Below are 13,215 nucleotides of genomic sequence, written 5' to 3' on the forward strand. Positions count from 1 at the left end.
ATTGTTTTGATGAGTGGCCATTGTGATTGGTGACGGGATCACTGAACACTTGTGGTGTGGTGGAAGACCCTGAAGATCATAGGATCGCTCATATATATGAACTTTTTATGATTTCACTTTTTTTTAGTTTTCACAGGTTCATTTAGGTCAGGGGTGCCCAACCAGTGGCCCGGGGGCCACATGTGGCCCACGGAGCCCTCTGATGTGGCCCGTGACCTCCTGCACTGAGATGGAATAGAATAAAATACTGTTATTAAAGGTAAGTTTATTACTAAAATCACAGTGTATATATGGGCATATCTGTTCTGCAGTGGTTACTGGGCTGCTTTCAAACTGATCGGCAGGTGCAGAGCAATGCACCTGTGGGTTACCTGCACTGAGCCATAAGCCCCTTTGACACGGTCAGTCAGAACAAATCTCATTTGTCACTTTGAATGTATTTGATTTATTGTTTCACTTAGAAGAATATACATATATTCTTGCAGCACTCTTAATATTTTTTGACACTCTATTGGAGGGTGTAGTCATTAATATTTATTTGTACACAGTCATATTTTTAAACAGCAGCTAGATTTATCCAGTCAATATCTTCTAATCAGCGCAGCGGTGGGTAATCAGGAGGGCGCATTTTTTCAGGTTACCTACTATTTTCAATTATTAGGTATGTAACAAGAAATTAAGAGATTGGTTAGAAAGTGCTTCACTAATGTTTCCATATTATTTCCTATTTTATAAACATAAATTATTTGGGAAATGTTGTAACTGCTCTTTATATGCTCACCGCATGCCAAAAAAACTCTATAGGTGTTTGGTAAGTGGTTAAAGCTAAATTCTAAGTATGGGCTATTGGTTTTTTTTTCATACTCATATTGGTCCACCTTGAATAAAAGTAGGTATGCATTTTCCATACCTGGCCGATTCCTGTGGAAGCTAAGAATTGCTGTAGTACCTGCCACTATAACAGTGATCTTTGCCATCTTTCAGGTACTGTGCCTGGCTGCATGGTAACCACTGGTGATCGCTGGCTTGAAATGGGCGCCATTTGTTCATTCTCTGATTGAACAAGATGGAGAGGCAGAGCAGTGATGTCCCGACTTCCACCTCTTTCATTTAGAGAAATGTATGTATTCACTGAGAAAAATATAAAATGTTTCAATGGTGCCCATGCTGAGCGTGCAACCTCCTGTGGTTATTATGCAGCAGGGCTGCCGCTTGGCACAGGATCTGGAAGACAGAGAGGATCACAATAATAGGGTGGGCTACTACAGTGATACTGCACTGATTGGTCAGGTGTAAGGTTCTTGTAACCCCCCCTTAATCATGTACTTACTTTGTGCTTTAGGGCACTATCATACTGAGGCGCTGGCCGCGTTAGCAGTAAAGCGCCGCTTATTTTAGCTGGGCTTTTCACACATTTTAGCATTACTTTTTGGCCGATAGCGGGGAACTTTTAATCCCCGCTAGTGGCCGAAAAAGGATTAAATGTGGCCGCAAAGCTCTGCTGCTGAAACGCTTTGCAGGTGCTTCAGCAACACTGGCCAATGATTTCAATGGGAGGGGAGGTTTAGGAGCGCTAAATGCAGGGCTCCTTTACCGCCCCAAAGATGCTGCTTGCAGGACTTTTTTTCCTGTCCTGCAAGCACACACCGCCCCGGTGTGAAAGCACTCAGGCTTTCACACTGGGGCATCAGAAAAGGCAGTTTACAGGTGCTTCTCAGGAGCTATTTTTTGCGCAAAAGAGCCTGTAAACGTCACAGTGTGAAAGGGGCCTTACTGTGACTTAACTTAGAGTGATACTTTAACATTTGCTTTTAGCTAAAAAAAAAATCTCATATGTGGCAACTAGGGATGAGCCAAACACCCACCGTTCGGTTTTTACCAGAACCTTTGAACGGACCGACCGTTCGCGTGAACATTTAGAACCTCATTGACGTCTATGGGACTCGAATGTTCGAATTCAAAAGTGCTCATTTTAAAGCCTAATGCAAGTTTTTGTCGTAAAACTTCTTTGAGAACCTGGGTCTTGCCCCAGGGAACATGTATCAATGGAAAAAAAGTTTTGAAGACAGTAGTTTTTTCTGGAGCAGTGATTTTAATGAAAAGTGAAAAAAAATCCTTTAAATATCGTACCTGCTGGGTGTCTATAGTTTGCCTGTGAAGTGGCACGTGTTTAGAACTGTCCTTGCAAAAAATAAGATTACCATAAGAAAAAAGTAATTTAAAACTGCTTGGGGCTTTAATGTAATGTCTGGTCCCTGCAATATGGATGAAAATCATCATTGAGAAAAATAGCACAGACACAGACAGTACACACACCACGTAGCTTTAGGTGCACACTGCAGAGGACACGGGCAGTACACTACGTGAGAATACTGCAGCTAGCACAATCACCTGCCTGCCAGTAAATTAGAAAGTGCAGATCTTGCTAAACTATACAGTGTATAAATATATATACAACACCTGGGATGCATATATATCCTCTACACACTGTAACTTTACCTGACCAGCCTGCCTGCCTGCTCTATCTACCTCCTAAAAATGACACTCTCTCTCTCTCTCTGTCTTCTCTGTTTTATCCACCGCAACACACTACACAAGGCCGACCTGCAGGCGCCTTTTTATAGTGTGGGGCGTGTACTAAACCCCCTGAGCCATAATTGGCCAAACCACCCTGGCTTTGGCCAATTATGGCTGTCCGTTTTTTGCAAGCTGTGATTGGCCAAGCATGCGGGTCATAGTGCATGCTTGGCCAATCATCAGCCAGCAATGCACTGCAATGCCGCAGTGAATTATGGGCCGTGAAACACAACGCGAACGGCCCAAAACGTTCGTAATTCAACGAACGATTGAACATACGATGTTCGAGTGGAACATGAGTTTGACTCGAATACGAAGCTCATCCCTAGTGGCGACACTGTTATCATAAAAAAGATGATACTGAACGAGAGAACTAGAATAACAGACAGTCTGGCAATACAACCAGAATATGTTTACAGAATGTAATCACAAATGTTGATAGTGTGTCGAGAATTAACTTTAAGATTGTACAATAATCTTCAGATATATACATTTAAACAATGTGTATTACTAGTAGGTGCTACTAAGGGTGACAAACATATGTCAATTACATAGTTACATAGTAGGTGAGGTTGAAATCAAGTCCAACCTATGTGTGTGAGATTATCTCAGTATTGCGGCTGGACCAGAGTCTTGTAGAGTGGGAGAATTTTTGTTTTATCTCTGGAGTTGATCCCCTGTTTAATGCATGTCAGTATTATGTTTGCTTTGTTAGCAGCAGCTTGGCATTGCATGTCATTGCTGAGCCCATCATCTACAGATTTTCTCCCCCCAGTGTATAGATTGCATTCATATTTTTGCCACCCAAATTATTTAAAAGATTTCTACATTAAACCTTGTCACAGACTCAGACCTTCTTATGTCTAAAATCATCCTATGACCACTAGGGGCATAGGATGCCGGAAGAATGATATCTTGGACTACCTGAGATGGGATTATTATGTATTTATTATCCACATTATATTCCAAGATCTGTAGGACTATTTTAAGTTGGTTGATTCTGAACTCAACGGGTTAATTGTAGATGTGACTCTTTCATACTGCTGGATGTTAATGTCCTCACCTCCAGCTATCTCTCTATTCTTTGTGCTAATTGCCTCTATTGTGTGTGTGAAGATGTCCTGTGTTTACACTTAAGAGATTGTGTATTGTACAGCAGATGAATGAGGAGCCGGGGCGTCTAGTCACCTCGTCTGGCTAAATGATTAGATAAATTAGCTCATGTTAATTATTGTTCTGGTTACCTCCTCTTTACTGTATATAAGATTGTGTTTTTGGTTCTATTAAAGACTCCATACTTAGCACACAGACAAGTCTCGTCTCATTGTGTGTTGAAGGCAACTGAAATATGTGATATCTATGTCCAGACTGATAGGAAGCGGTATATGACGAAATCACTCGGTCAGAGTGCGGGGACATTCTGTGACAAACCTCATTTGCCATGTAGTTGCCCACCCCATTAATTTGTTCAGATCTTTTTGCAAGGTTTCCACATCCTGTGGAGAAGTTATTGCCCTGCTTAGCTTAGTATAGTCCGCAAATACAGATAATAACTATTTATCCCATCCTCCAGGTCGTTTATGAAAAAATTAAATAGGATTGGTCCCAGCACAGAACCCTGGGGGACCCCACTATCCACCCCTGACCATTCAGAGAACTTCCCATTTATCACCACCCTGTGAACTTGCGCTTATAGCCAGTTTTCGATTCATGTACTCACCCTATGGTCCATGCCAACGGAACTTATTTTGTACAGTAAAGGTTTATGGGGAACTGTGTCAAATTCTTTTGCAAAACCCAGATACACCACGCCTACGGGCCTTCCTTTATCTAGATGGCAACTCACCGTCTCATAGAAGGTTAATAGATTGGTTTGGCAACAATGATTCTTCATTAATCCATGCTGATTACTGCTAATGATACCGTTCTCATTACTAAAATATTGTATATAGTCCCTTATCATCCCCATAATCCCCTCTGAGAGCTTGCATACTTTTGATGTTAGGCTAACTGGTCTGCAATTCCCAGGGATGTATTTTGGGCCCTTTTTAAATATTAGTGCTACTTTGTCTTTTCTCCAATCAGCTGGTACCAATCCAGTCATTAGACTGTCAGTAAAGATTAGGAAAAAATGGTTCAGCAATTACTTAACCACTTAACCCCCGGACCATATTGCTGCCCAAAGACCAGAGCACTTTTTGCAATTCAGGACTGTGTCGCTTTAACTGACAATTGCGCGGTCGTGCAACGTGGCTCCCAAACAAAATTGGCGTCCTTTTTTTCCCACAAATAGAGCTTTCTTTTGGTGGTATTTGATCACCTCTGCGGTTTTTATTGTTTGCGCTATAAACAAAAATAGAGCGACAATTTTGAAAAAAATTAATATTTTTTACTTTTTGCTGTAATAAATATCCCCCAAAAATATATAAAAAAAGTATTTTTTCCTCAGTTTAGGACAATACGTATTCTTCTACATATTTTTCATAAAAAAAATCGCAATAATCGTTTATTGATTGGTTTGCGCAAAAGTTATAGCGTTTACAAAATAGGGGGTATTTTTATGTCATTTTTAATAATATATTTTGTTTACTAGTAATGGCGGCGATCAGCGAATTTTTTTCGGTTCTGCGACATTATGGCGGACACTTCGGACACTTTTGACACATTTTTGGGACCATTGGCATTTTTATAGCGATCAGTGCTATAAAAATGCATTGGATTACTATAAAAATGCCACTGGCAGTGAAGGGGTTAACACTAGGGGCGGGGAAGGGGTTAAGTATGTTCCCTGGGTGTGCTCTTACTGTGGGGGGGTGGCCTCACTAGGGGAAACACTGATCTTCTGTTCATACATTGTATGAACAGAGGATCAGCGTTTCCCCCCTGACAGGACCGGGAGCTGTGTGTTTACACACACAGCTCCCGTTCCCCGCTCTGTAACAAGCAATCGTGGGTTGCCAGGCGGCGATCTCTCCCGCCGGGCACCCGCACTAAAGAGCCGACGTATAGCTACGGGCTCTGGTCGGCAACTAGTTAACTGAGTTCTCCAAGTACCCTTGGATGCTAGCCATCTGGTCCCGGTGATTTATTAATGTTAAGATTCCCAGTTCTAATTTTAATTCTGTCCTCTGTTAAAGTTGTTGTAAACCCTCTTTGGGTGAGTTGCACCTACAGGTAAGCCTAGATTTAGGCTTACTTGTAGGTGTTTGCAATATACAATATACGGTTTAGGAGATATTTGCCAAAAGGTGTACACCGATGTCTACGGCGCATGCGCGCCGTAGACATCGGTGCAGATGCACTGTAAATGCAGTTTTTAAGAAAGGATAATGCCATCTTTTACAGCTCCCGCACGCATGCGCGGAGTGACGTCATCGCCGCTCCGGCCAATCACAGCGCCGGAGCGGCGATACCCGGAAGTAACCTCCAGGAGAGATGGCTGTGGCTGGAGGGGGAGACGAGGACAGCATCGGGGGCTTCGATCTAAGGTAAGTAATACATAATGAGCTAGTATGCTTGTCATACTAGCTCATTATGCCTTTGTCTTGCAGGGTTTTTTTTTTAATGAGTTTACAACCGCTTTAACTCCTGTGATGTGTCATGAGGAAAAAAATACTGCAGTTTTGGTTACTGATGCCCCCCGATTCCCTCGCTTATAACAATATAACAATATAATAACAATTCTATAAAAGTGAGTTTGTCTTGTTATGGTGACAAGCAATGGGTGGACATTTGTCTATTGGTTTAATTGGTGTAAACATTGCCTGGTCATATCCTGATAACATACTGTATTTAAGATACTGAACCAGGAAAAAATGACCAGTAGCGCATCATTCTGTGTCTGACCTGCATTGCGTCCACAGTGATGTGTGTGTCTCATGTGGAACTGAGATATGTAAAGGAATAAATCCCCTAGATAGATAGGTACCGTTAACTCATTACAGATCTTGAATAACCTTTTAGTTAGTATAGTAGTATATATAATTTTCCTTTCAGTCAGGTATGGCATATGCATACCTACATTTGTCCAACTGGACCAATGTAACTATGCAACAAAAACATAGCTAGAATTCTTGTTTAAAGCATACTAATAAATTTTATACCTAAAATACAGTTTTGGCTGTCCAACAGAAGCATAGTTTGACTTGACAAAGAAAACAGCAAAAAAATCGTTTAGCATACATCACCTGCTAGGTGTTCACATTAGAGCAATGTTCCCTGGTCCATACCAGGCCTTTGGGTCTAGTATGGATTCGGAGGGGACTCACACGCTAAAAAAAATGGCGCGGAGTGCCCCCAAAATCCATACCAGACCCTTATCTGAGCATGCAGCCCGACAGGTCAGGACAGGGAGGGGACAAGCGAGCACCCTCCTCCTGAATTATACCAGGCCACATGCCCTCAACATGGGGACATGCTCTGCGCCCCCCCCCCCAAAGCACCTTGCCCCCGATGTTAATGGGTGGTGGCTTATTGGAATCCGGTAGCCCCTTTTGACAGAGAGGAGAAGGGTGGCCACTCCAGGTAGAAACCTCAGTAGTATTCCATCCCACAGAGATCTCAGGTGCGGACAATGCAATCAGCAGAGCAGAAATAACAAGGATTTGTTTCTGGACAGCCACATTCTTGAACAATAGTTGCCTTTATTAAAAATTCGGACAGCACTACAAGCCACAGCAAACAAAAACTTTGGACAGCTGATGCGTTTCACACTATATCTATATCTATGCTATAGCTATAACACTTGATATAGAGCGAAACGCGTCAGCTATCCAAAGTTTTGATTGCTGTGGCTTGTAGTGCTGTCCGAATTTTTAATAAAGTCAACTATTGTTCAAGAGTGCGGCTGTCCAGAAACACATCCTTGTTATTTCAGCCCCTTTTAACAAGCAGGCCCCCAGATCCCGGCCTCCCCCCCCCCCCATGTGAATGAGTATTGGGAACCCCTACCCACTCACCAAAAAAAAGAAGTGTAGTGTGAAAAAATACAGTAGTATACAGTATACAAAAATACAGTAGTATAATTATTTTAATAAAAATAACTTCTTCCTCGCTTCTTCCACCGGTCTTCCTTCATCTTCTCCAGCATCTTCCTCCTCCGGACTTCTCCTTCTCCCACTTCTTCCACTCTTCTTCTTTCTCCTGTCTTCTTTGTCTTGTATGCGTCTTCCTCTGCCGCTGCTCCCACCGACGACCCTCTTCCGATGCTGCGTTCGGCTGATCTGTCCGTGCCGATGTAAAGCAGGTCTTAGATATTGATGGGGGCATGGCCATCAGATGACATCACGCGGAGGCCCTTCTCCATGTGACATCACCGTAAAGTGTAAAAGTGAATAAAGACAGTACAAGAGGTTTTGACAAGTCCTTTATTTAAAAAAAAAATTAAAAATTCCCCTGATCCATTGTCAATCACAACGACGCCGCCACTGCCGGACCCAAATTTTTTTTTTAAAGCCCTGCTCACGACAAACACTCCCGTGGTCTGCCTGCTCCGCCATGTGACATTTTTTAAATAGCTAAAGGGAGGGGCAACCCGGCGACGTCACCTGGTGGGACTGAGCCCTTTAGGAGTTGGCTATACAGACATCAAGTAGCCTTTTTGCTTCTTGCAGGCTTGACAGAGACTATTCTCATGTGCACCAATGGTACAACTTGGCTCCAACATTAGCTGGCTGACAGGGGCGGACTGACCATTGAGTCACTCGGGCACTGCCCGAGGGCCCCATGCCACTAGGGGGCCCCATCAGGGTTGCCAGGCTCAGTAAAACCAGGGACAGTATGTAAAAATCTGTGTTTTTTTTAGATCTGTCCCTGATATTTCCGAAACTGACATGCTTTTAATGTGAATATCCCAAGATTTTAGCTGCCCTGCCTCTGCACTGCCTCCTGGCGTGGTGGCCATCTGTAAGCCAGAAGAGCCCCATAATCTTCTATTGCCCGGGGGCCCCATGAGTTGTCAGTCCGCCCCTGCTGGCTGAAGAGTTAGGACTAAAGGCTGCTACACAGAGACCTTCACCTGTTGCCTATGCTAAGAGGTACATCTCAGACTATATTGCACCATAAATAAATAAATAGTGCAGCGCAAATACATAAATCTAAAAATAAAAATAATAACACAATTGATCAAACTTAATAAAAAGAGTCCATAAAGTGCAAAGTGATAAAGGTGCTCCGAAAAACACAATAGTGATAAATAGTGCAGAAATCTTCATCAGATCTGTGACCCATAGGACAGGATTATCCTCCACCAAGGCTAATGGATGGCCTCTCACCTCAGCGATTCGACCTGTGGCTAGGTCAAAAAGCAAAAAGCATATCCTCCACAGAGTAAATGGCAAACAGCTTTCATGGGCTCAACTCCAAAACGTCCACCAGATGGAACCAGCAAGCAATAAGCAAGTTAAAGCGGTAGTTCACCCTCACTTACATCATTTTTCCATCGAGACAGGCATTGTAGCGCGAGCTACAGTATGCCTGTCCCGATTTTTTTACCCCCGTACTCACTGTGTACTTGTACATTAAAGATTTTGGCTCCCGCGGGGAATGAGCGTGCCTATGGAGAGGGAGGATGATTGACGGCCGGCCCTGGCACGTCACTCTCCCCGAAGACAGCCGGAGTAGGTCTCGGCTCTTCACGGCGCCTGCGCACAGGCTATGCGCAGGCGCCGTGAAGAGCCAAGCCTATTTCGGCTATTTCCGGAGAAGCGTGACGCGCCAGAGCCGGCCGTCAATCATCCTCCGTCTCCATAGGCACGCCCATTCCCCGGTATCTTCGATGTACGAGTACAAGGTGAGTACGGGGGTAAAAAAATCGGGACAGGCATACTGTAGCTCGCGCTACAATGCCTGATTTTATGGTAGAAGAAAACATTTTTTTTTTTTTTTGCGTTCATAGGGTGAACCCCCGCTTTAACACTCTCCCATAAATCATTCAATGGACCATCCATCCATGTCTCTGTGCTTTATTTTGCTGAGAAATCAGTTTGAAAGACACCCCCTAGCATTTCTGACCATGGTCAGCAAAATAAAGCACAGAGACATGGATGGATGGTCCATTGAATGATTTATGGGAGAGTGTTAACTTGCTTATTGCTTGCTGGTGCCATCTGGTGGACGTTTTGAAGTTGAGCCCATGAAAGCTGTTTGCCATTTACTCTGTGGAGGATATGCTTTTTGCTTTTTGACCTAGCCACAGGTCGAATCGCTGAGGTGAGAGGCCATCCATTAGCCTTGGTGGAGGATAATCCTGTCCTATGGGTCACAGATCTGATGAAGATTTCTGCACTATTTATCACTATTGTGTTTTTCGGAGCACCTTTATCACTTTGCACTTTATGGACTCTTTTTATTAAGTTTGATCAATTGTGTTATTATTTTTATTTTTAGATTTATGTATTTGCGCTGCACTATTTATTTATTTATTCACTTTGAGATATTTTTTTGGATTATATCTGCAGTGCTGGCTTGCAATTTAGTTTTATTTATATATTTTCCAGCGCTGAATCACTTTATTACTTTATATTGCACCATATCCTAGCCATTCTCCTAAAGTGCACTCTAGACCAGTTATAGTAATATTATTCACATTCTAGTGGTACAGAACTTTAAGTTCTAAGGGCCAAATCCACAGCCAGCGGCGGAAATTAAGTTTTTCAAAACTTATGTCATTTAAGTTACGGCGCCCTAAGTTGGTGTCGTAAGTGCCGTATCCACAGCGCATTTGCGCACAAAATAGAGCTTACGTAACTTAAATTCTGAGGCGTAAGGCGGGGTTATTGCAAGTGGGAAGGAAGTGGGCGTGCTTCATTGTAATGAGCCGTGACCCCATGCAAATGAAGGGCCGGCCGTACTGCGCATGCGCGCACGAATCTGCTGCTCACTGGGCATGTGCAGAACTTTGCTCGGCGCAATCAGTGATATAGGTAAAAGGCCAAGCATACTTAGTTTGAGGATCACCCTGTGTGTAAATAGCCCCAGTCAAACACACTTCCCTTGCAAAAGTATTTCCCTGTGTTCCCTTCCTAGAGCAAGTTGCTTCTGCTCTGAACGTTTGTCAGTGTTTGTTGGTGAGTTGTGTGTGATAGAGAAGTTTTGGAGGAGTATTAGATTGTAGTTGTTGTTTGTTTCTGCTAAGTGTTTTTTTTTTTTTTCTGCTTGGATTTTGTGTTTGTTTTTTGGGTGTTTGTTTTTGACTTTGTAGTAGCTGTCTGCTTGTGTGTTTTGATTTTTGTTTGTTTGTTGTGTGTGTATTTTTGTTTGTTTGTTGTGTGTGTATTTTTGTTTGTTTGTCCTGTGAGTTTTCTTGTTGCTGAGTGGTGTCTGTGATGGCTCCCAAGCGCAAGAAGCTTAATTTTACACATGTTGAGAAGCAAATCCTTGCCAGGTATATCATCCAATATGTGCGATATTTACATGGGCCTGAGAGCCGGAACACCTCCCTGGCCCAAAGGAAGAAGATATATAAAAAAATTACAGATCAGATAAATGTGGCGGGGGGAGGGGGGAGACGAGGACCCCCGCTGGCATCCAGAAAAAGATCAATGATCTGAGGAGCGTGGTCCGCAATAAGGTGGCAAAGCTCACTGCCCATAGGAGGGGCACTGGAGGAGGGGGACCATGCCCCATCCGGCTGACTGAGGAGGAATGGGCAGTGGCCCGGTGTTTCCAGCCAGAGCAGGTGGAGGGCCTGCGTGGCTTTGACTCGGATGTTCCTGTGAGGCCAGGTAAGTTTTTGGATTTTCTATCTGGTGATTAGCATGTGTGGGTGGGGGAAGGGAAGATGTGCCAAGTGTGTGGATCCTCAAACCTGTGATTGTTTGGTGTCCTCCACAGATGACCAGGAGGTTGCTGGCCCATCAGGCCAGGAGGATGCTAGGCCATCAGGCCAGGCTGCTGCACCACCCCAAGGACAAGAGGCTGCTGAGGAGTCCCCAGGGGAGGGGAGTGGCCAAACCTCCCCTCATGAGGAGGATGAGGGGGAGGAGGATGAGGGGGAGGAGGATGAGGGGGAGGAGGATGAGGGGGTGGAAGAAGAAGATATGCAGCTTGGCAGGGAAATCCTTCTGGCCTCTGATCTAATGACATTTGAGGATACCCTTGAGGCTACCCCAGAGCCTACCCCAGAGGCTGGCAGCAGTCAGGCCACCATCAGGGGTAGCCCCTCCCACTCCTCCCCCAACAGGCTGCAAACCACAAGGGTCACTCTCTCCCCTCCTCCAGAGCCACAAGCCTCGGGGGCAGGCAGGATGGCGACCCAGGAGACCAGGGGGGTGTTTGAGCGTCTGCCGGCCAGTCTGCAGAAGGACAATGCCCGGAAGACCCGCACTCTGGGTGAGATTAAAAAAACTCTCACCAAGATGGAGCACAGCCTGGGTGCAATGAGGGAGTCACTCGGTGATGTGGCCACAAACTCTTTGGGGGTCATCACATGTTTGTGGGACCTGAAGACCGCCACAACAGGCGTGGCCCAGGAGGTGACTGCCCTGACCCAGGCTGTGCTGGACAATACCCGGGCTGTGCAGGACAATAAGTGGGCTGGCCAGGCCAATACGGCTGCCATCACTGGCTGTCTGAACAGGATAGCAGTGGCCTTGGAGGGCAGGCCAGCAGGAGGACAGACACCAGGGGAGGCTCCTTCTTCCTACTCCCTCCCCTGCTAACACCCCCCCCCCGTGAAGATCCTCCAGTTGGCCGTGCCTGTGCCCATGGGCGTGCCCTTGGGCAGCCCAGACGGTGCACTCGCCGCCGGAATTAATTTGCAGGGGTACTTTTTTTTTTTTTTTTTATGATTTTGTTTATTATACTGTACCTATGATTTGGTTTATGTGTGTGAATGATGTGTGAATGTGGGGGGGGGGTGGCATTCCTGATAAAATAAGGGTGTCACCCTCAGTTTTGGTGGAGAAGGGATCCCCAGGACCAGGGAGAAGTGATCCCAGGTTCCTGAATGGTGTATGAATGCACAGTGACATAATTGGAGCCGTGGTGTGGCGTTACTGCTCCCAAGTACCAAAGGGGGGGTACTTGGATATAATCCAATTCGATGTGCATGTGATATGTCTGTGCTAGGGACCACAGTGGTGTGCATTCATGCATTCTCATTGTGACATTATTCATGTGCGTTTACTGTGAAAAGAAACATTCTCATTGTGACATTATTCATGTGCGTTTACTGTGAAAAAATGCCTTCTGCGAGGCGTCTCCTGGCTGCTGTGCCCTCAGCAGACCTGTAGAGTGGGTTAGGGGGGGATTGCCTGGGTCGGGGGTCAGGTCAGCACGTATGTCAATCTCCAGTCCCCTTCTCATGGCAAAGTTGTGCAGAATACAACATGCACCGATGATCTGGCACACAAAGTCTGGGGAATACAACAGTGTACCCCCAGACTTATCCAGGCATCTGAAGCGGGACTTCAGCAGCCCAAATGTGCGCTCCACAACTGCCCGGTTGCGTATGTGAGCCTCGTTGTAGCGTTGCTCTCCTGGGGTTTGGGGGTTCCTGAATGGGGTCATCATATGTGGTCCCAGGGCATATCCAGAGTCACCTGGAAGGGAAAAGACAGGAGGATATTAGTCATGCATGTGCCCCTCGTGATGTCTGCATCATGGGGGGGGACATACCTGACACCCATGTCACTCACC

Source organism: Rana temporaria, chromosome 8, assembly GCF_905171775.1.
Source record: "Rana temporaria chromosome 8, aRanTem1.1, whole genome shotgun sequence".
In the NCBI taxonomy this organism is placed as follows: Eukaryota; Metazoa; Chordata; class Amphibia; order Anura; family Ranidae; genus Rana; species Rana temporaria.